The sequence below is a fragment of the Mugil cephalus genome, chromosome 23 (genome assembly GCF_022458985.1).
Source record: "Mugil cephalus isolate CIBA_MC_2020 chromosome 23, CIBA_Mcephalus_1.1, whole genome shotgun sequence".
In the NCBI taxonomy this organism is placed as follows: Eukaryota; Metazoa; Chordata; class Actinopteri; order Mugiliformes; family Mugilidae; genus Mugil; species Mugil cephalus.
Genome location: NC_061792.1, coordinates 1,981,628 through 2,005,892, shown reverse-complemented (window position 1 = coordinate 2,005,892; position 24,265 = coordinate 1,981,628). Strand labels below are relative to the sequence as shown.

The 24,265-nt window shown below is 40.3% G+C and overlaps 1 protein-coding gene, 5 non-coding genes and 11 pseudogenes across 6 annotated transcripts in view; 16 read left to right on the top strand and 1 right to left on the bottom strand.

Annotated features, from left to right (window-relative positions):
* Positions 1-24,265, bottom strand: part of LOC125001199 (NLR family CARD domain-containing protein 3-like) — a 283,132-nt gene that overhangs the window by 113,857 nt on the left and 145,010 nt on the right. The window lies entirely within an intron of this gene.
* Positions 7,342-7,460, top strand: LOC125003315. Its single transcript, XR_007112174.1, has one exon. It is a non-coding gene; the product is annotated as a 5S ribosomal RNA (ribosomal RNA).
* On the top strand, positions 7,773-7,891 carry LOC125003314. Its single transcript, XR_007112173.1, has one exon. It is a non-coding gene; the product is annotated as a 5S ribosomal RNA (ribosomal RNA).
* Positions 8,438-8,546, top strand: LOC125002862 (annotated as a pseudogene).
* LOC125001482 lies at positions 8,647-8,765 on the top strand (annotated as a pseudogene).
* Positions 8,867-8,985, top strand: LOC125002740 (annotated as a pseudogene).
* Positions 9,087-9,203, top strand: LOC125001855 (annotated as a pseudogene).
* On the top strand, positions 9,304-9,421 carry LOC125002518 (annotated as a pseudogene).
* LOC125002904 lies at positions 9,742-9,850 on the top strand (annotated as a pseudogene).
* Positions 9,952-10,070, top strand: LOC125001764 (annotated as a pseudogene).
* On the top strand, positions 18,762-18,880 carry LOC125001883 (annotated as a pseudogene).
* On the top strand, positions 21,010-21,128 carry LOC125001963. The gene has a single exon (XR_007111738.1). It is a non-coding gene; the product is annotated as a 5S ribosomal RNA (ribosomal RNA).
* On the top strand, positions 21,230-21,348 carry LOC125001770 (annotated as a pseudogene).
* LOC125003178 lies at positions 21,449-21,568 on the top strand. The gene has a single exon (XR_007112044.1). It is a non-coding gene; the product is annotated as a 5S ribosomal RNA (ribosomal RNA).
* LOC125001933 lies at positions 21,670-21,788 on the top strand (annotated as a pseudogene).
* Positions 23,917-24,035, top strand: LOC125001951. The gene has a single exon (XR_007111737.1). It is a non-coding gene; the product is annotated as a 5S ribosomal RNA (ribosomal RNA).
* Positions 24,137-24,254, top strand: LOC125002505 (annotated as a pseudogene).

Sequence of the window (24,265 nt, the reverse complement as noted above, 5' to 3'; positions counted from 1 at the left end):
ATCGCCCTGTTTCATCCATCGTTTCTTTTGTATGTGCGTGAGCATGCACGGAACTACGTATGGATGTAACGTTACTCCATGTGCGCGCATGTAGTCGCACGTGCGTCTGTACGTGCGCGAAAACAATACACAAAAATTAGACCAACATGCTCCCATAACTGTGTGTAAAGGTTTGTTTTAAGCCTCATCCACATTGTATAATCAATATGTTTGTGTCACGTGTAGTTTAATCATGTGCGGCTGATTCTTTATCGTATTTCCCTCTGAGGTACATAATGGTCTAGCTGGAACCTATTAACAGCGCTACTTGTGCTTTACTACACAATGATGTAAGAATTATGTAAATTAGTTCTGTTTTTGCGTTTCTTTCGGGCAATACAGCAAACCCCAACGTCTGAGGTGGTAGCCCGTTGTGATGCTGCGAACTGGTGCAGCGTTAAATAGTTGTACAACTACAACTATAGTCGAAGAGCCACCCTTCTTATTTAATTATTTATGTTCTAATGCTGGACTTTTTATGAGACATGTATAAAAGAGTGATCTATGAAAATAAAAAAGACCCCAGTTAGTTGTCATTAGATGCACTGAATCACTTGAATCTTGAATTAGAGATAAGGCAGGACTATTTTACGTTATTCCCCGTGGAGAAATGAAGGTTTTACAGACAATGCAAAATGATAAAACAAACCAAAACCAAAGGAGGAAACTATATAAAAGTAAATATGTTAAAGGTACAAAAATAATTACATCTACTACTATTTTCACTAATACTGATACAGTTGGTAGAAGAGTGGTAGTGGTGATTTTGGTTGCGCATGCCAAAATCTGACGACATATATTAATCAATCAATAATACCATCGGACGGCAGTGTTATAGATCTCACTACTCAAGATTGAAAGGTGTTAATGAAAACTTTGATCGAGGAACCTAAATGAAAACACAACCAGAGTGGGAGAAAAGAAAATGATCACAGAAAACAGAAGAAATTTGGAAAATCTTTCCCACACTCTCTCTTCCTAGCGCACTCCTCACAAAATTTACATAGAATGTGCCATAGAATGTTTTCCTTCATGATGTCATAGAATTCTCTCCTTTCATCAAATCTTTTCCTTTGGCCATGATGGCATAGAATCTTTGCCTTTGATCTTACTGAAAGTTTGTTTTATACAAGCCTCTGTGGATCTGTACATTCTTTAGTGCTTCTCAGAGTTACAAATTGACTGCAAGCAAGACAACGAACACACTTGATTTTCGTCCAAAGTTTTACAAAACATTTCCCGAATGAGAAGCATCAATGGCAACCAACAAAACAGCAAAAGAGCTGAATATCTCAGTAGGGAGCACTCTGGGAAATTGCCTGAAAGTGCAATCTTTCCTCAGAGAGGGCGGCTTTGAATTTGTTACCAAATGCTGCATAAACCAACGAGAAAGTCGGCGTCAAAGTCAACAAGAGCCGTCCGGCAATTTTCAGACAGGCAAAAGTTGAAATTGATATGCTGAAATTGACATGCTGAAACAGCTGCGACGTCCGCATAGGTGATGATGATTGGCTAAGGTGCAGTAGGCCTTCACGATAAGCCAATCTCAGGCAGTGTTCATGTTAAAAACAAATCACAACCCAAACCCTGGTTGGACCGGGGTCGGCCTTGTATTTTTGTTTCTGATTCATATCTACCTGTTACATTCTGACTCTACTTCCTGGCAGACTGTATCATTGTAGAAGCTTCAGCTCAAAAACAAAAATTCATGCAATGATGATTTTGACCACTTATAGATACTGCGTTTGTGACAGTCAACGCTGCTTACGGCCATACCACCCTGAACACGCCCGATAGTGGGAGTGGTGATTGCGAGTGGCGCGAATTTCGAATTTGCACAGCGACTGCCTGACTTCTCTGTGATATTTTTGTTCTTTGTTTGAAATCAGAAGAATAGTTGTTTTATTTGATCTTTTGTGCTTATCATCCCCGTAATTTCCCCGACGGCTCTCGGGCTGTTCGGGGATTTTTTTTTTTTTTTTTCCGCCTAAACTAATTATGATGAATCAAGGGAGGAAGATACAATGAACCCTCAGATGCAAGGAATGGCTGTAAATACGAAAAAGTTTGAGAGGGAGCTGACGGTGGAGGTGGAGGTGGAAGATACGAAATCAATCGCGGTAATGGACCTGCTGAAAGGTGTAAAGAAGGAGTGTGGGGAAATTTTAGGTTGTAGAATGAAGACGGACAAGAAATTCGAAATCACGATGAAGGATGGTGCCGGGAAGGCAAAGTTGATGATGGTATAAGAATAAATGGAGTGCCAGTGATCGGACGTGACATAATGAACAGCGACATGGTCGTCTCTTTCCTAAACTTACCCGTGTATCTGGAGGACAGCACGATCATGGAAAGACTTAATGAATGGGGGGTCCGGCCACTGTCGGCAATTAAACGCCGTGTGTGGCCGGGCACAGACATTGCCGACGCACGAGATTTTTAAAGGTCCGATTCAACGAGCAAGTCAGATCGCTGCCATACTCCACTAAATTTGAAACTATGAGGGGCGTGGAGTATTTCCGTGTGATCCACGATAGACAAATCCAAGTGTGCAGAAAATGCATCAAGCCGGGACAACATCTTCAGAGAATGCCCGGAGTTCAAGTGTTTCAGGTGCGGAGAGAGTGGCCACTACGCACGGGAGTGCGCCGAGAGGAGAAGGACGGAGGAGGAGATGGGTGAGGAAGTGGAGGAAGAGAACGGACGCAACAACCACGACGGCGAAGGAGGCCAAGGTCAAACAGAGGTCCTAGACAAGGGTGAGGAGGACATGGGGATCGAGGAAGAGGAGGATCCGAAAACTGTGGAAAGGATGTCGGTGGAGCGGAGAACACCAGTGAAGCGGACAACAAGAACGCAAATGGAGAGGGTGGAGAGAAACCGAACCCTGCTGCCAAACAAGGAAAGGAGAATGAAGAAAAGGAACCGAGGACGATTAAATGGACATGAAAGAGAGGAAGAGAACGGACAACCAGACTTGACAAAGATCTTTCAAAGATTCTCAGCAAAGCGGAAGGCGGAGAAAGACAAAGAAAGAGAGGAGCGAAAAGGACCGAAATCCGGTATGTGATTGTATAGTTTTGGTTTAAATGTTTACTTTTGGTTTCTATTTATATTCAGTTTTGCTCTCATGGCCACAATAACCTCTATTAACGCAAATGGGCTAAGAAATAAGAGAAAAATAAAAGAGCTATTATTTGCATACCGCAGCGATATTATATGTATTCAAGAAACTAATTGGGACGAGGACATAGTTAAAGAAATGAGAGAGGAATGGAGGGGACTATATACTATAATAATGGGGCTAGAAACGCAAGGGGGGTAGCAATAATGATTAAAAAGGACGTTGTCGAAGACATAAAAGAGGTATATAGAGATGAGACAGGAGAATTTTGGTGATAGAATTTAAATATAGAGAAATAGAATTCAGATTAATAAATATATACGTTCCAAATATAGAAAAAGATAAGTGTTGCATTATTAGAGAACTTAAAAATATAATCGCAGGAAGTGTATTATAGTTGGGGACTTCAATATAAAATGTATCGTCTAGATGTAGGTAAGGGAGTTTGAATTTAGATGGGAAAGATCGAGAAACATGCTGTCCGAGCTGATGAAAGAAAAGGGGCTTATAGATGCATGGAGAGAAGAGAACTCAGAGAAGAGAGAATACACAAGGAGGCAGATGAGAGATGGGGTTCTAAAACAAAGTAGAATAGATTTGGTGTTGGTGCAAAGTAGCATTATTGGGTACATCGACAAAATAAGGCATCAAAGAAATAGCTTCAGTGACCATGATGGGGTCATGTTTCGAATTAAGGTGGAGAAAGAAGAGATAGGAGGAGGGATGTGGATATTAAACGCAGGATTAATTGAAGAAGAGGAGTACAAGATACAGATTATGGATTTGCTAGACCGAGAGAATAGGAGAAGAGGAGTGTATAAAGAAAATGACAGGCTTGACGACAGCATAGGGGAACGATGGGAGAAGATAAAAACTTTAATTAAGCAAATTAGTATTAGATATAGTAAGAAAAGAAAAGGGAAAATGATGAAGGAGGAAAAGGCTCTGAAACAAAAATTGAGGGCAGAGTTAAGTAGAGCAGACAATGAGGAGGGTTATAATATAAACAATTATTTGGAGGCAAAGATGAAGTTAGAGAGGTTTGAGACGGAGAAATGTAGAGGAGCGATTCTGAGAAGTAAAGCAAAATATGCATTAGAAGGTGAAAGTGCACAGGATATTTTTTGGCGTTAGAGAAAAGAAAACAGAATAGAACATACATAAAGGAAATTAATGACAAAAACGGAGAGAAGATAGTAGATTATGTGGAGATTCTGGAAAGGGTACAAGAATTTTATGGGGATCTCTATAAGAAAGGGGACATAGATCAAGGAAGCATAGATGAAGTGATGGAAAGTGTAGAAAGGAAACTGAGTGAAGAGGATAGGGAATGGTGTGATAGAGACATAAAATGAGAAGGAGGTGATAGAGGCCATAGGAGGATTGAAAAGTGGAAAGAGTCCAGGAAGTGATGGGATAGGGATCGAATGGTACAAAGCGTACAAAAATGAGGTAGCGCAAATTCTGGTAGATGTATTCAAGGGATGGAAAGAACAGGGCAAGTGCAGAATAGATGGGGGAGGGTGTAATAGCAATAATATACAAAAAGAAAGGAAGTAAGTTAGATTTGGAAAACTACAGGCCAATTAGTTTGCTAAATACAGATTATAAGATACTAACTAAAGTCCTGGCAAATAGGATGAAGGGAGTGATAGGGAACATAGTACAGAACACGCAGAGTTACAGCATACCCGGAAGAGACATAGCAGACACAATAGCCACAATCAGAGATTCAATAGAACACATGAAAGAGGATGGAAAAGGGGGAGTAGTGCTGGGAATAGATTGGAATAAGGCCTTTGATAGAGTAGACCACAGATTCCTGTTTAGAGTACTGGAGAAAGTTGGGTTCGGGGAGAGGATGGGGATGGGTAAAGAGGCTGTATGACAGTGCCAAGAGCCGAGTGAAGGTAAACGGTGTCTTGACAAACCTTTTCGATGTGGAGAGATCAGTGAGACAGGGATGTCCCCTGTCAGCACTACTGTATGCAATAGTTGTTGAGCCCCTGGCGATGCTGATCAAAACTGACCAGGAGGTGAAAGGTGTTCAGTTGCCCTATGGAGGGACCTGTGTCATCAATCAATATGCAGACGACACAACTATTACGGTCAGGGACAACAACAGTGTGAAAAGGGTGCTACAGATAATAGAAAAATATGGACGGGCATCAGGAGCCAAAATCAACAAAACTAAATCAGAGATCATGTACATTGGAGATATAGAGAGATAGAAATGGGCTTAAAGGTGGAGGAGAAATACATGAAGGTGTTGGGACTGTGTCTGGGGGTGGCAAGCAAAGAGGCTAGAGATGAGACATGGACTGGAGTGATTAATAAGATAAAAACAGTATGTACACTATGGAGGGGGAGAAAACTTAAACTGAAAGGAAAAGTGATGGTGGTGAATAATTTGTTATTCTCAGTTTGTGTATATGTGATGAGAGTGTTAGACATGCCAGAGTGGGTTATGAATGTGTTAAACAAAACTATTTGTGACTTTATATGGAGGGGAAAGGGTGAAAATTGCACAAAAAACTTTGATAGGGAAGAAGAGAGAGGGTGGGCTGAAGCTCATTGATTTGGAAATGAAAAGAACGGCAATAAGTAAGAACGATCCCAAAAATACATGGAGCGTGGATTGAACTATGGATGGAAGGAGTTTTTTAAGGAAATATGTGGATGAAGTGGGTGGGATAGGTGACTATGGTTTGTTTATGGGTTTCAAACAATCAATGACAGTTAAAATCCCAGAGTTTTACAGGAGGTGTTTGAAGCGTGGAGAAAATTTCTACCAAAAGTAGAATATGAGTGTGATGGATTGCAAATGTTTGTTAACCTACCCTTGTTTCTCAATGAGAAATTTAAATATAATAATAAAAGTCTGTATGAGCCACAATTCATGGTGGCAAATATTAAACAAGTCAAGGATATTATTTATGAGGTCATCCCGGGGTTTTTGAGATTGAATTGTATTATGATTCTGTGAATGATTTAGATGGTATGGAAAGCAAAGAAAAAGTCAGCCGAATAATGAGCGGATAAAAGTAGTATACCTCTGGAATGGACAAACATTATTAAAAGAGACTGTGTGATTAAGCAAGACAAGCGTACACCCAAGATGTATGTGATTGAAAAAGAGAAGAAATGCCTCTTTGAAAATGTGAAGTTGAAAAAGGTATATGAATGGTTAATAGCTGATGTGATAAAAGAGCCAGCAGCAGAGAAAGTTTGGGCTGGCGTGTTTCAATGATTTGGATGTTAGAAGATATGGTTGAATGGGAACATAAAATATAACAGTATAGAGTGTGAAAATAACGATTTCCTTATAAAACATAACAGAATATATACGAATGTGGTGTTTCATAAAATAAATAATGCTGTAAGTGCAATGTGTGATGTATGTAAAAGTGGCCATGAGAGTTTTTTGCACTTTTTTTTAGATTGTTTTGAGTTAGTTGATTTCTTTGATTTCCTGAAAAAACTTTTGAGGAACATTGGCGACTTGGGATCAGAGCTGAAGGAGGGGTGGAGGAAGCTCTTTCTGTTTGGTTTACTTGAAAAGAAAAAGACTGTGAATTTTTGGTTAATTAACTACACTTTGAGCCATGCCAGATTGGCGGTTGTATATAGAAGGAATTATGCTCATTTTGAAGGAGAAATGTACAAATTAAAGATTTGTTTAAGACAATAATGAAAAGAGATATTGAACTGAACTGCAAGTATGGGGGAGAGGAGGTGAGAGAATTTTCATGAGTGGGAATAAGTTTATTTGTGATGGCGAAAAGGGAGGAGTTTTATTGAATTGGTGAGAGTTGGATTTGTACTTTTTATTTAGTTTGATTGTTTGATTTTTCTTTTGATACATTCATGAGAACTATGATAGCTTTGTTTCTTTTCTGATCTATGTGCAAAAGTTGACGTGACGTGTAAATTTGTGATTGAAGACTAATAAAAAGAAAAAAAAAAAAAAAAAAAAAAAAACACGCCTGATCTCGTTTGATCTCGGAAGCCAAGCAGTGTCGGGCCTGGTTAGTACTTGGATGGGAGACCGCCTGGGAATACCAGGTGCTGTAAGCTTTTCATTTTCCTCAGGAGACATGGTAACATTTACATCATCAAAATACATGAAATGATCATTTTGATCACTTATATATACTGCTTTAGTGACATTTGACGTTGCTTACGGCCATACCACCCTGAACACGGCTGATCTCGTCTGATCTTGGAAGTTAAGCATTGTCGGGCCTGGTTAGTACTTGGATGGGAGACCGCCTGGGAATACCAGGTGCTGTAAGCTTTTCATTTTCATCAGGAGACATGGTAACATTTACATCATCAAAATACATGCGATGATCATTTTGAGCACTTATATATACTACTTTAGTGACATTTGCCATTGCTTATGGCCATACCAACCTGAACACGCCTGATCTCGGAAGCTAGGCACGGTCGGGCCTGGTTACTCCTTGGATGGGAGACCGCCTGGGAGTACTAGGTGCTGTAAGCCCTTTCATTTTCTTCAGGAGTCATGGTAACATTTACATCATCAAAATACATGCAATGATGATTTTGAGCACTTATATATACTGTGTTTGTGACAGTTACCACTGCTTACGGCCATACCACCCTGAACACGGCTGATCTCGTCTGATCTTGGAAGTTAAGCATTGTCGGGCCTGGTTAGTACTTGGATGGGAGACCGCCTGGGAATACCAGGTGCTGTAAGCTTTTCATTTTCATCAGGAGACATGGTAACATTTTACATCATCAAATACATGCGATGATCATTTTGACGACTTATATATACTGCTTTAGTGACATTTGACATTGCTTATGGCCATACCAACCTGAACACGCCTGATCTCGTCTGATCTCGGAATCCAAGCATTGGTCCGGGGGCCTAGTTAGCACTTGGATGGGAGACCTCCAGCGAATACCAGGTGCTGTAAGCTTTTCATTTTCATCAGGAGACATGGTAACATTTACATCATCAAAATACATGCAATGATCTGTGTGACCACTTATATATACTGCTTTAGTGACATTTGAAATTGCTTATTGCCATAACCAACCTGAACATGCCCGATCTCGTCTGATCTTGGAAGCTAGGCACTGTCGATCCTGGTTAGTACTTGGATGGGAGACCGCCTGGGAATACTAGGTGCTGTAAGCCTTTCATTTTCATCAGGAGACATGGTAACATTTACATCATCAAAATACATGCAATGATGATTTTGACCACTTATATATACTGCGTTTGTGACAGTCACCATTGCTTACGGACATACCACCCTGAACACGTCTGATCTCGGAAGCTAGGCAGTGTAGGGCCTGGTTAATACTTGGATGGGAGACCGCCTGTGAATACCAGGTGCTGTAAGCCTTTCATTTTCATCAGGAGACATGGTAACATTTACATCATCAAATACATGCAATGATCATTTTGATCACTTATATATACTGCTTTAGTGACATTTGACGTTGCTTACGGCCATACCAAATTGAACACGCCCGATCTCGTCTGATAGCGGAAGCTAAGCAGTGTCGGGCCTGGTTAGTACTTGGATGGGAGACCAATTGGGAATACCAGGTGCTGTAAGCATTTCATTTTCATCAGGAAACATGGTAACATTTACATCATCAAAATACCTGCAATGATCATTTTGACCACTTATATATACTGCGTTTGTGACAGGTACCATTGTTTACTGCCATACCAACCTGAACAAGACCGATCTCGTCTGTTCTCGGAAGCTAAGCTTGGTCGGGCCTGGTTAGTACTTGGATGGGAGACCGCCTGGGAATACCATGTCCTGTAAGCTTTTCATTTTCATCAGGAGACATGGTAACATTTACATCATCAAAATACATGCCATGATGATTTTGACCACTTATATATACTGCGTTTGTGACAGTTACCACTGCTTACGGCCATACCACCCTGAACACGCTGTCTCGTCTGATCTTGGAAGTTAAGCATTGTCGGGCCTGGTTAGTACTTGGATGGGAGACCGCCTGGGAATTCCAGGTGCTGTAAGCTTTTCATTTTCATCAGGAGACATGGTAACATTTACATCATCAAAATACATGCGATGATCATTTTGACGACTTATATATACTGCTTTAGTGACATTGACATTGCTTATGGCCATACCAACCTGAACACGCCTGATCTCGTCTGATCTCGGAAGCCAAGCTTGGTCGGGCCTGTTAGCACTTGGATGGGAGACCTCCAGCGAATACCAGGTGCTGTAAGCTTTTCATTTTCATCAGGAGACATGGTAACATTTACATCATCAAAATACATTCAATGATCTGTGTGACCACTTATATATACTGCTTTAGTGACATTTGAAATTGCTTATTGCCATACCAACCTGAACATGCCGATCTCATCTGATCTTGGAAGCTAGGCACTGTCGATCCTGGTTAGTACTTGGATGGGAGACCGCCTGGGAATACAAGGTGCTGTAAGCCTTTCATTTTCATCAGGAGACATGGTAACATTTACATCATCAAAATACATGCAATGATGATTTTGACCACTTATATATACTGTGTTTGTGACAGTCACCATTGCTTACGGCCATACCACCCTGAACACGTCAGATCTCGGAAGCTAGGCAGTGTAGGGCCTGGTTAGTACTTGGATGGGAGACCGCAGGGTAATACCAGGTGCTGTAAGCTTTTCATTCTCATCAGGAGACATGGTAACATTTACATCATCAAAATACATGCAATGATCATTTTGATCACTTGTATATACTGCTTTAGTGACATTTGAAATTGCTTATGGCCATACCAACCTGAATACACCCGATCTCGTCTGATCTCGGAAGCTAGGCACGGTCGATCCTGGTTAGTACTTGGATGGGAGACCGCCTGGGAATACTAGGTGCTGTAAGCCTTTCATTTTCATCAGGATACATGGTAACATTTACATCATCAAAATACATGCAATGATGATTTTGACCACTTATATATACTGTGTTTGTGACAGTCACCATTGCTTACGGCCAAACCACCCTGAACACGTCTGATCTCGGAAGCTAGGCAGTGTAGGGAGGGCCTGGTTAGTACTTGAATGGGAGACCGCCTGGGAATACCAGGTGCTGTAAGCTTTTCATTTTCATCAGGAGAAATGGTAACATTTACATCATCAAAATACATGCAATGATCATTTTGACCACTTATATATACTGCTTTTGTGACTGACAAAATGTCTTAAGGGCATACCACACTGAACACACCCAGTGTCATCTGATCTCGGAAGTTTAGCAGGGTCGGGCGTGGTTAGTAACTTGAATGGGAGGCTACCCGGGAATACCAGGTCCTGTAAGCCTTTCATTTTCATCTGGGGACACAGGAACATTTCCATCATCATAATACATGCAATATTGATTTCGACCACTTATATGTATCGCTTTTGTGACTGACACCATACCACCTCGTAAGACGCCCGTGTTTGCTTGTCTCGCTTGCTTTCAGTTTGAAAGTCTAACAGAATCTACGGACCCACCTAGTTTTGTATAAAACAAACTTTCAATAAGATCAAAGGCAAAGATTCTATGCCATCATGATCAAAGGAAAACATTTCATGACATCATCATCAAAGGAAAACAATTGAGGACATCATCAAAGGAAGACATCCCATGACGTCATCGCCCTGTTTCATCCATCGTTTCTTTTGTATGTGCGTGAGCATGCACGGAACTACGTATGGATGTAACGTTACTCCATGTGCGCGCATGTAGTCGCACGTGCGTCTGTACGTGCGCCAAAACAATACACAAAAATTAGACCAACATGCTCCCATAACTGTGTGTAAAGGTTTTTTTAAGCCTCATCCACATTGTATAATCAATATGTTTGTGTCACGTGTAGTTTAATCATGTGCGGCTGATTCTTTATCGTATTTCCCTCTGAGGTACATAATGGTCTAGCTGGAACCTATTTACAGCGCAAACTTGTGGCTTTACTACACAATGATGTAAGTATTATGTAAATTAGTTCTGTTTTTTGCATTTCTTTCGGGCAATACAGCAAACCCCAACGTCCTAGGTAGTAGCCGACGTGTGCTGTCGAGATTTGTCATTCGAAATATTGACAAATGTTTTCCTAACATTGCTTGTATTTTGCATCAATTTGCTGTTGTCCACAATTTGAACTGATGCCGAAATAAAACGAGGCCAGTGGAGCTAACGTGGTCGTTAGCATACGGTGGAGTGGGGAGCTAACTACGGGCTAAGTTAACGTGCTAACGGCCAATTTCAATGTGTCAGAATGTGTCTGTATGTATGTTAGTATTTTAATTTTTTTTAACCTTTGTTTACCTAGGCAAGCAATTAAGAACAGTTTACCGGCTGTAGTTGTGTTGTCATTTTTATTGCTGTAAGTTTTCTGTTTGTCTTGGAACAGGCTAAACGGTTTAGCACGTTTTGATGCTGCCAACTGGTACAGCGTTAAATAGTTGTACAACTACAACTATAGTCGAAGAGTCAACCTTAACATATTTGAGTGTTTATGCTCTAATGCTGGACTTTTTATGAGACGTGTATAAAAGAGTGATCTATGAAAATAAAAAAGACCCCAGTTAGTTGTCATTAGATGTACTGAATCACTTGAATCTTGAATTAGAAATAAGGCAGGACTTTTTTACGTTATTCCCGTGGAGAAATGAAGGTTTTACAGAAAAATGCAAAATGAAAAACTAACCAAAACCAAAGGGAAGAAACATAAAAAAGTAAAATATTTTAAAAGGTACAAAATTTTTTCATTACTACTATTTTTCACTAATACTGATACATTTGGTGAAGAGGGGTAGGGGTGATTTTGTTGCTCATGCCAAAATTGACGCATATTTTCATATAAATAGTACCTCGGACGGCATGTTAAGATCTCACTATTGACACCAAGTTTAAAAGGGTGTTAATGAAAACTTTGATCGGGGGCCAAAATGAAAACCAACCAGGGGGGAAAGAAAAGAAAATATCACAAAAACAGAAAAATTTTTGGAAAATCTTTCCCACACTCTCTTTCCAAAGCGCATTTCCTCACAAAATTTACATAGAATGGCCTAAAATGTTTTCCTGAGTCATAAAATTTCTCCCCTTTTCATAAAATCTTTTCTTTTGGCCATGTTGCATAGAATCTTTCCCTTTTTGATCTTACTAAAAGTTTGTTTTTATACAACCCTCTGTGGATTGTACATTCTTTAGTGCTTCTCAGAGTTAAAAATTGATGCAAGCAAACAACGAACACCTTGAATAGGGCAGGTTCATTGTTTTTCGTCCCAAAGTTTTAAAAAACATTTCCCCGAAAACAAGCATCAATGGAAACCCAAACAAAACAGCAAAAAGGCTGAATATCTCATAGGGAGCACTCGGGGAAATTGCCTAAAAATTGCAATCTTTCCTTAGAGGGGGCGGCTTTGAATTTTTTACCAAATGCTGAAAAAAAACCAACGAAAAGTCGGCGTCAAATCAACAAAGTGGGCCGGCCCCTTTTTTCAGACAGGCAAAAGTTGAAATTTTTATCTAAAAATTTGACATGCCGAAAACAGCTGCGACGCCCACATGGGTGATGATGTTTGGGTAAGGTGCAGTAGGCCTTTCCCACAAAAAAAGCCAATCTCAGGCAGTTTTAATTTTAAACCCAAATAAACCCCCAAACCCGGGTTTGGGCCCCGGTCGCCTTGTTTTTTCTATGATTCAATCTACCTGTTACATTCTGACTTACTTCCGGGCAGACTGTATCTTGTGAAGCTTCGCTCAAAAAAAAAAATTTTCAGCCATGTGTTTTTGCCCAAACTTATATATACGCTTTTGTGACACCTAACGTTGTTTACGGCCATAACCCCCCTGAAAAACCCCGTTTCCATTTGATTGGGAACCCAAGCAGTGTCGGCCGGGTTAGTACTTGGATGGGGCCCCCCTGGAATCCCTGGTGCTGAACGTTTTTTTTTCATCGGAGAAGGAAACATTTACATACAAAATACACAAGATCTTTTTTGCCCACTTTATATACTGCTTTAGTGATGATTGACTTGCTTGGGCCCCATCCCAAACCTGAACCCGTCTATCTCAAAATTGGGCCCATGGTCGGGCCTGGTTAAATACTGGATGGGGACCGCCTGGGAATACCAGGTACTTTAAGCTTTTCTTTCTCATCAGGGACGGGTAACATTTACATCATCAAAATACATTCAATGTCATTTTGATCACTTATATATACTGCTTTAGAGACATTTCCGTTGTTTTCCCCGCCTCCCAACCGAAAAACCCCCGATAGTGGGATTTTTATCGTGAGTGGCGGCACAGCCACGTTTGCCCTCTTCTTTGTTATAATTTTTTTTCCGGGTTTGGAACCAGAAGATAGTTTTTTTTTTTGTTTTTTTTTCAAGCTTTTGCCCCCTAAAAAATTTCCCCCGATGGTCTCGGCTGTTCGGGGGCTGTTTCTTTCTCGCGAAGTTTATAAGATGAATCCAGGGGAAAGAGAAAATGAAGATGTGGTGCGGGGAATGGCTGTCAACAAAAAAATTTTGAGGGGGGACTGCGGGGAAGTGGAGGTGGAAGTCCAGTCAATTGCGGAAGGACTTGCTAAAATGTGAAGAAGGATGGGGGGGGAAATTTTTTGGGTTGTAAAATAAGACGGAAAAGAAATTTGAAATCCAATAAGGATGTGCCGGGAAGGCAAAGTTGTTGAGGGCATAAAATAAATGGAGTGCCAGTGATCGGACGTGACATAATGAACACGACAGGGTTTCTCTTTCCTAAACTTCCCCGGGGTATCTGGAGGACAGCACGATCATGGAAAGACTTTGAATGGGGGGCCCGGGCACTGTCGGAAATTTAAACGCCGTGTGGGGCCGGGACAGACTTCCCGAGGGGCACGAGTTTTTAAAGGTCCTTTAACGGCAAGTCAATCGCGCCTACCCCCAAAAAATTTTTGAACCCAAGGGGGCGTAGATATTTCCGTGTGACATGAAAAACAATCCAAGGTGCAAAAATGCATAAACCGGGACACATCTTCAGGGAATCCCGGATTTAAAAGTGTTTCATGGGGAGAGAGGGGAAATACGCAGGGGGATGGGGGAGAGGAAAGGGACGGGGGGAGGAGTGGATGAGGAAGTGGAGGAGAAAGGGGACACCACCGGCGAAGGAGGCCAAGGTCAAAAAAGGGAAACCTAGACAAGGGTGGCGGACATGGGGATCGGGAAGGGAGGACCCCGAAAACGGTGGAAAAAGGATGTCGGGGGGGGAGAACACCGTGGAGGGGAAAACAATAACGCAAATGGAGGGGTGGAAAAACCCAAACCCCTGCTGCTGAACAAGGAAGGAAAAATGCAGAAAAGGACCTAGGCCCGTTAAATGGACAGGGAAGAGAGGAAAAACGGAAACCGATTTTGACAAAGACTTCAAAGATTTCACAAAGGGGAAGGGCGGAAAAAGACAAAAAAGAGGGAGCAAAAGGACCGAATCCGGTTGTGATTGAAAGTTTTGGGTCTTTTTTTCTTTCGGTTTCATTTTTTTCAGTTTTGCTTCTTTCCACAAAAACCCCTTGTTAACGCAAATGGCTAAAAAATAAGAGTAAAAAAAAGAGCTATTATTTGCATACCGCGCGATATTATAGTATTAAGAAACAAATTGGGGACGGGGACATAGTTAAAAAAATAAGAGAGGAATGGAGAGAGCTATATATTACAATAAGGGGGGCTAGAAATCAAGGGGGGTACAATAAAAATTTAAAAGGAGTTGTCGAAGACATAAAAAAGGTATAAAGATGGACAGGGGACTTTTGGTGATGAATTTAAATTTGAGAAATAAATTCGTTTTAAAAAAAATCGTTCCAAATATAGAAAAAAAAAATGTTGCATTATTAGAGAACTTAAAAATATAATTGCAGGGAAGTGTATTATATTGGGGACTTCAATATAAAATGAGTCGTCTAGATGTAGGGAAGGGAGTTGAATTTAGATGGGAAAAATCGAGAAAAGCTTCCGAAACTGAGAAAGAAAAAGGGGGTTATAAAGCATGGGGAGAAGAGAACCAGAGAAAAGAGAATACACAAGGAGGCAGATGAAGGGTGGGGTTCAAAAAACCCAAAATAAAAAATATTTTGGGGTTTGGGAAAATAAGGCATCAAAGAAATAGCTTCATGAAAAATGATGGGGCAGTTTTGAATTAAGGTGGAGAAAGAGAGGTGGAGGAGGGATGTGGAAATAAACCAGATTAATTGAAGAAGAGGAGTACAAGATACAGATTTGGATTTTTCTAGACCCAGAGAATGGAGAAGAGGGGGGTATAAAGAAAATGACAGGCAGACACACATAGGGGAACGATGGGAGAAATGAAAAATGTAATTAAACAAATTAGTGTTAGATAAATAAAAAAAGAAAAAGGGGAAAAAAATGAAGGGGAAAAGGTCTGAAACAAAATTGAGGGGGAGAGTTAAATAGAGCAACAATGAGGAGGGGGATAATTTTAAACAAATTATTTGGAGGCAAAGATGAAAATTTTGAGAGGGGTTTAGAAGGGCAGTAGAGGGGATTCTGAAAAGTAAAGCAAAAATATGCATTACAAGGTGAAAGGTGCCAGGGTATTTTTTGGGGGTTTGAGAAAAAAACAGAATAGAACAACAAAAAGGAAATTAATGACAAAAAGGAGAGAAGATAGTAGAATTTTTGGGAATTCTGGAAAGGACAAGAATTTTATGGGATCTCTATAAGAAAGGGGGGCAACATCAAGGGAAACATGTGAAGTGATGGGAAAATGTAGAAATGAAACTGATTAAGAGGATAGGGGGAAAGGTGTGATAGAGACATAAATGAGAAGGAGGGTGATAGAGGCCATAGAGGATGGAAAAGTGAAAGAGTCCCCGGAAGTGTGGATGGGTCGAATGGTACAAAGCGTAAAAAAATGAAAGGGGGAAATTTGGTAGATTATTTAAGGGGTGGAAAAACGGGCAAGTGCAAATAGGATGGGGGGGGTGTAATAGCAATAAAAAACAAAAAGAAAGGAAATAGGTTAGATTTTAAAAATTTTCAGGCCAAATTTGTTTGCTAAATACAGTTATAAGATACTAACAAAGTCCCGGGAAATAGGGTGAAGGGAGTATAGGGAACATAGAAAAAAACACGCAGGTTTTCGCTACCCGGGAAAAGAAAAGCAGACACATAGCCACAATCAGGGGTTCAAAAAACACATGAAAGAGGATGGGAAAAGGGGGGGTAGTGGGGAATAGATTGGAATAAGCCTTTGATAGAGTAGACCACAGATTCCTGGGTTTTAGAAAGTCTGGGGGGAAAGTTGGGGGTTTGGGGAGAGGGTGGTGGATGGGGTAAAGGGCTGTAACAGTGCCAAGAGCCGAGTGAAGGTAAACGGTGTCTTGACAAACCTTTTCGATTGGGAGATCATGAGACGGAGTCCCCTTGTCAGCACTATTTTATGCAATAGTTGTTTGAGCCCTGGCGTTCTGATCAAAACGACCAGGAGGGGAAAGGTGTTCGTTTCCCTATGGGGGGACCTTGTCATCAATCAATATCAGACACACAACTATTACGTCAGGACAAAAACATGTGAAAAGGGTGCACAGATAAAAGAAAAAAAATGGAAGGGCATCAGGAGCAAAATCAACAAAAATAAATCAGAGATCAGCCATTGAGATGTAAAGGATAGAAATGGGGTTAAGGGGGGAGGGGGAAAAACATGAAGGTGTTTGGGAGTGTGGGCTGGGGGGGGCAAGCAAAAAGGCTAGAGATGAGACATGGACGGAGTGATTAATAAGAAAAAAAACAGTTGTACACTTGGAGGGGGAGAAAACTTTAAAATGAAAGGAAAAGTGATGGGGGTGAATATTTTTTATTCTCGTTTGTGTGTATGTGATGGATTTTGAATGCCGAGGGTTTAATGGTTTTTAAACAAAACTATTTGTGACTTTATATGGGAGGGGGAAAGGGGTGAAAATTGCACAAAAAACTTTGATAGGGGAAAAAGAGGGAGGGGGGGCTAACTCATTTATTTGGGAAATAAAAGAATGGGGAATAAGAGTAAGAACGATCCAAAAATCATGGCGTGGGTTGAATATGGATGGAAGGATTTTTAAAAGGGAAAAATGTGGTGGGATAGGAACTATGGTTTGTTTATGGGTTTCAAACAAACAATGACCAGTTAAATCCCAGATTTTACGGGAGGTGTTTTAAGCTGGAGAAAATTTCTACCAAAAATAGAAAATGAGTGTGATGGGGTTTCAAAAGTTTGTTAACCTACCCTTGTTTCTCAATGAAAATTTAAAAATAATTTAATAAAAGTCTGTATGGGCCCCAATTCATGTGGGAAAAAATTTAAAAAAATCAAAGGGTATTTTTTTAGAGGTCATCCCGGGTTTTTTTTGGGTTGAATTGTATTTATGATTTTGTGTGGATTTGATGGATGGGAAAACAAAGAAAAATCGTAAATATTGACGGATTAAAAATAGTATCCCCTGGAAGGAAAATATTTAAAAAAAGAGACTGTGTGATTAAGCAAGACAAGCGTACACCTAAGATTTGTGATTGAAAAAAAGGAAAAAATCCCCCTTTGCAAAAGTGAAGAGAAAAAGGTATATGAATGGTTAATAGCTGATGTGATAAAAGAGCCAGCAGCAGAGAAAGTTTGGGCAGGCGTGTTCGACGATTTGGATGTCAAGAAGATATGGTTGAATGGGAATATAAAATATAACAGTATAGAGTGTGAAAATAACGATTTCCTTATAAAACATAACAGAATATATACTAATGTGGTGTTTCATAAAATAAATAATGCTGTAAGTGCAATGTGTGATGTATGTAAAAGTGGCCATGAGAGTTTTTTGCACTATTTTTTGGATTGTTTTGAGTTAGTTGATTTCTTTGATTTCCTGAAAAAACTTTTGAGGAACATTGGCGACTTGGGATCAGAGCTGAAGGAGGGGTGGAGGAAGCTCTTTCTGTTTGGTTTACTTGAAAAGAAAAAGACTGTGAATTTATGGTTAATTAACTACACTTTGAGCCATGCCAGATTGGCGGTTGTATATAGAAGGAATTATGCTCATTTTGAAGGGAGAAATGTACAAATTAAAGATCTGTTTAAGACAATAATGAAAAGAGATACTGAACTGAACTGCAAGTATGGGGGAGAGGAGGTGAGGGAAATTTTCATGAGTGGCAATAAGTTTATTTGTTATGGGGAAAAGGGGGAAGTTTTGTTGAATTGGTGAGAGTTGGATTTTTTTTTTTTTTTATTCAGCTTGATTCTTTGATTTTTCTTTTGATACATTCATGAGAACTACGATAGGTTTGTTTCTTTTCTGGTCTATGTGCAAAAGTTGACTTGACGTGTAAATTTGTGATTTAAGACTAATAAAAAAACAAAAAAAAAAAAGAACAATAAAGATCTCGTCTGATCTCGGAAGCTAAGCATTGTCGGGCCTGGTTAGTACTTGGATGGGAGACCGCCTGGGAAAACCAGGCGCCGTAAGCTTTTCATTTTCATCAGGAGACATGGTAACATTTACATCATCAAAATACATGCAATGATCATTTTGACCACTTATATATACTGCTTTAGTAACATTTCACATCGCTTACGGCCATACCAACCTGAACACGCCCAATCTCGTCTGATCTCGGAAGCTAAGCAGTGTCGGGCCTGGTTAGTACTTGGATGGGAGGCTGCCCGGGAATACCAGGTTCTGTAAGCCTTTCATTTTCATCAGGGGACACAGGAACATTTTCGTCATCATAATACATGCAATATTGATTTTGACCACTTATATGTACCGCTTTTGTGACTGACACCATACCACCTCGTAAGACGCCCGTGTTTGCTTGTCTCGCTTGCTTTCAGTTTGAAAGTCTAACAGAATCTACGGACCCACCTAGTTTGTATAAAACAAACTTTCAATAAGATCAAAGGCAAAGATTCTATGCCATCATGATCAAAGGAAAACATTTCATGACATCATCATCAAAGGAAAACAATTGAGGACATCATCAAAGGAAGACATCCCATGACGTCATCGCCCTGTTTCATCCATCGTTTCTTTTGTATGTGCGTGAGCATGCACGGAACTACATATGGATGTAACGTTACTCCATGTGCGCGCATGTAGTCGCACGTGCGTCTGTACGTGCGCGAAAACAATACACAAAAATTAGACCAACATGCTCCCATAACTGTGTGTAAAGGTTTGTTTAAGCCTCATCCACATTGTATAATCAATATGTTTGTGTCACGTGTAGTTTAATCATGTGCGGCTGATTCTTTATCGTATTTCCCTCTGAGGTACATAATGGTCTAGCTGGAACCTATTAACAGCGCTACTTGTGGCTTTACTACACAATGATGTAAGAATTATGTAAATTAGTTCTGTTTTTGCGTTTCTTTCGGGCAATACAGCAAACCCCAACGTCTGAGGTGGTAACCCGTTGTGATGCTGCGAACTGGTGCAGCGTTAAATAGTTGTACAACTACAACTATAGTCGAACAGCCACCCTTCTTATTTAATTATTTATGTTCTAATGCTGGACTTTTTATGAGACATGTATAAAAGAGTGATCTATGAAAATAAAAAAGACCCCAGTTAGTTGTCATTAGATGCACTGAATCACTTGAATCTTGAATTAGAGATAAGGCAGGACTATTTTACGTTATTCCCCGTGGAGAAATGAAGGTTTTACAGACAATGCAAAATGATAAAACAAACCAAAACCAAAGGAGAGAAACTATATAAAAGTAAATATGTTAAAGGTACAAAAATAATTACATCTACTATTTTTCACTAATACTGATACAGTTGGTAGAAGAGTGGTAGTGGTGATTTTGGTTGCGCATGCCAAAATCTGACGACATATATTATCATATCAATAGTACCATCGGACGGCAGTGTTATAGATCTCACTACTCAAGATTGAAAGGTGTTAATGAAAACTTTGATCGAGGAACCTAAATGAAAAACACAACCAGAGTGGGAGAAAAGAAAATGATCACAGAAAACAGAAGAAATTTGGAAAATCTTTCCCACACTCTCTCTTCCTAGCGCACTCCTCACAAAATTTACATAGAATGTGCCATAGAATGTTTTCCTTCATGATGTCATAGAATTCTCTCCTTTGATCAAATCTTTTCCTTTGGCCATGATGGCATAGAATCTTTGCCTTTGATCTTACTGAAAGTTTGTTTTATACAAGCCTCTGTGGATCTGTACATTCTTTAGTGCTTCTCAGAGTTACAAATTGCAAGCAAGACAACGAACACACTTGAATAGAGCATGGTTCATTGATTTTCGTCCAAAGTTTTACAAAACATTTCCCGAATGAGAAGCATCAATGGCAACCAACAAAACAGCAAAAGAGCTGAATATCTCAGTAGGGAGCACTCTGGGAAATTGCCTGAAAGTGCAATCTTTCCTCAGAGAGGGTGGCTTTGAATTTGTTACCAAATGCTGCATAAACCAACGAGAAAGTCGGCGTCAAAGTCAACAAGAGCCGTCCGGCAATTTTCAGACAGGCAAAAGTTGAAATTGATATGCTGAAATTGACATGCTGAAACAGCTGCGACGTCCGCATAGGTGATGATGATTGGCTAAGGTGCTGTAGGCCTTTCACGATAAGCCAATCTCAGGCAGTGTTCAGTTTAAACACAAATCACACCCAAACCCTGGTTGGACCGGGTCGCCTTGTTTTTGTCTCTGATTCATATCTACCTGTTACATTCTGACTCTACTTCCTGGCAGACTGTATCATTGTAGAAGCTTCAGCTCAAAAACAAAAATTCATGCAATGATGATTTTGACCACTTATAGATACTGCGTTTGTGACAGTAAACCTTGCTTACGGCCATACCACCCTGAACACGCCTGATCTCGTTTGATCTCGGAAGCCAAGCAGTGTCGGGCCTGGTTAGTACTTGGATGGGAGACCGCCTGGGAATACCAGGTGCTGTAAGCTTTTCATTTTCCTCAGGAGACATGGTAACATTTACATCATCAAAATACAAGCAATGATCATTTTTACAACTTATATATACTGCTTAAGTAACATTTGACGTTGCTTACGGCCATACCAACCTGAACAATCCCGATCTCGTCTGATCTTGGAAGCTAAGCAGTGTCGGGCCTGGTTAGTACTTGGATGGGAGACCGCCTGGGAATACTATGTGCTGTAAGCCTTTCATTTTCATCAGGAGACATGGTAACATTTACATCATCAAAATACATGCAATGATCATTTTTACAACTATATATACTGCTTTAGTAACATTTGACATTGCTTACGGCCATACCAACCTGAAACACGCCCGATCTCGTCTGATCTCGGAAGCTAAGCAGTGTCGGGCCTGGTTAGTACTTGGATGGGAGACCGCCTGGGAATACTAGGTGCTGTAAGCCTTTCATTTTCATCAGGAGACATGGTAACATTTACATCATCAAAATACATGCAATGATCATTTTGACCACTTATATATACTGCTTTAGTAACATTTCACATCGCTTACGGCCATACCAGCCTGAACACGCCCAATCTCGTCTGATCTCGGAAGCTAAGCAGTGTCGGGCCTGGTTAGTACTTGGATGGGAGGCTGCCCGGGAATACCAGGTTCTGTAAGCCTTTCATTTTCATCAGGGGACACAGGAACATTTCCATCATCATAATACATGCAATATTGATTTTGACCACTTATATGTATCGCTTTTGTGACTGACACCATACCACCTCGTAAGACGCCCGTGTTTGCTTGTCTCGCTTGCTTTCAGTTTGAAAGTCTAACAGAATCTACGGACCCACCTAGGTTTGTATAAAACAAACTTTCAATAAGATCAAAGGCAAAGATTCTATGCCATCATGATCAAAGGAAAACATTTCATGACATCATCATCAAAGGAAAACAATTGAGGACATCATCAAAGGAAGACATCCCATGACGTCATCGCCCTGTTTCATCCATCGTTTCTTTTGTATGTGCGTGAGCATGCACGGAACTACGTATGGATGTAACGTTACTCCATGTGCGCGCATGTAGTCGCACGTGCGTCTGTACGTGCGCGAAAACAATACACAAAAATTAGACCAACATGCTCCCATAACTGTGTGTAAAGGTTTGTTTAAGCCTCATCCACATTGTATAATCAATATGTTTGTGTCACGTGTAGTTTAATCATGTGCGGCTGATTCTTTATCGTATTTCCCTCTGAGGTACATAATGGTCTAGCTGGAACCTATTAACAGCGCTACTTGTGGCTTTACTACACAATGATGTAAGAATTATGTAAATTAGTTCTGTTTTTGCGTTTCTTTCGGGCAATACAGCAAACCCCAACGTCTGAGGTGGTAGCCCATTGTGATGCTGTGAACTGGTACAGCGTTAAATAGTTGTACAACTACAACTATAGTCGAACAGCCACCCTTCTTATTTAATTATTTATGTTCTAATGCTGGACTTTTTATGAGACATGTATAAAAGAGTGATCTATGAAAATAAAAAGACCCCAGTTAGTTGTCATTAGATGCACTGAATCACTTGAATCTTGAATTAGAGATAAGGCAGGACTATTTTACGTTATTCCCCGTGGAGAAATGAAGGTTTTACAGACAATGCAAAATGATAAAACAAACCAAAACCAAAGGAGAGAAACTATATAAAAGTAAATATGTTAAAGGTACAAAAATAATTACATCTACTATTTTTCACTAATACTGATACAGTTGGTAGAAGAGTGGTAGTGGTGATTTTGGTTGCGCATGCCAAAATCTGACGACATATATTATCATATCAATAGTACCATCGGACGGCAGTGTTATAGATCTCACTACTCAAGATTGAAAGGTGTTAATGAAAACTTTGATCGAGGAACCTAAATGAAAACACAACCAGAGTGGGAGAAAAGAAAATGATCACAGAAAACAGAAGAAATTTGGAAAATCTTTCCCACACTCTCTCTTCCTAGCGCACTCCTCACAAAATTTACATAGAATGTGCCATAGAATGTTTTCCTTCATGATGTCATAGAATTCTCTCCTTTCATCAAATCTTTTCCTTTGGCCATGATGGCATAGAATCTTTGCCTTTGATCTTACTGAAAGTTTGTTTTATACAAGCCTCTGTGGATCTGTACATTCTTTAGTGCTTCTCAGAGTTACAAATTGCAAGCAAGACAACGAACACACTTGAATAGAGCATGGTTCATTGATTTTCGTCCAAAGTTTTACAAAACATTTCCCGAATGAGAAGCATCAATGGCAACCAACAAAACAGCAAAAGAGCTGAATATCTCAGTAGGGAGCACTCTGGGAAATTGCCTGAAAGTGCAATCTTTCCTCAGAGAGGGTGGCTTTGAATTTGTTACCAAATGCTGCATAAACCAACGAGAAAGTCGGCGTCAAAGTCAACAAGAGCCGTCCGGCAATTTTCAGACAGGCAAAAGTTGAAATTGATATGCTGAAATTGACATGCTGAAACAGCTGCGACGTCCGCATAGGTGATGATGATTGGCTAAGGTGCTGTAGGCCTTTCACGATAAGCCAATCTCAGGCAGTGTTCAGTTTAAACACAAATCACACCCAAACCCTGGTTGGACCGGGTCGCCTTGTTTTTGTCTCTGATTCATATCTACCTGTTACATTCTGACTCTACTTCCTTGCAGACTGTATCATTGTAGAAGCTTCAGCTCAAAAACAAAAATTCATGCAATGATGATTTTGACCACTTATAGATACTGCGTTTGTGACAGTAAACCTTGCTTACGGCCATACCACCCTGAACACGCCTGATCTCGTTTGATCTCGGAAGCCAAGCAGTGTCGGGCCTGGTTAGTACTTGGATGGGAGACCGCCTGGGAATACCAGGTGCTGTAAGCTTTTCATTTTCCTCAGGAGACATGGTAACATTTACATCATCAAAATACAAGCAATGATCATTTTTACAACTTATATATACTGCTTAAGTAACATTTGACGTTGCTTACGGCCATACCAACCTGAACAATCCCGATCTCGTCTGATCTTGGAAGCTAAGCAGTGTCGGGCCTGGTTAGTACTTGGATGGGAGACTGCCTGGAATACTATGTGCTGTAAGCCTTTCATTTTCA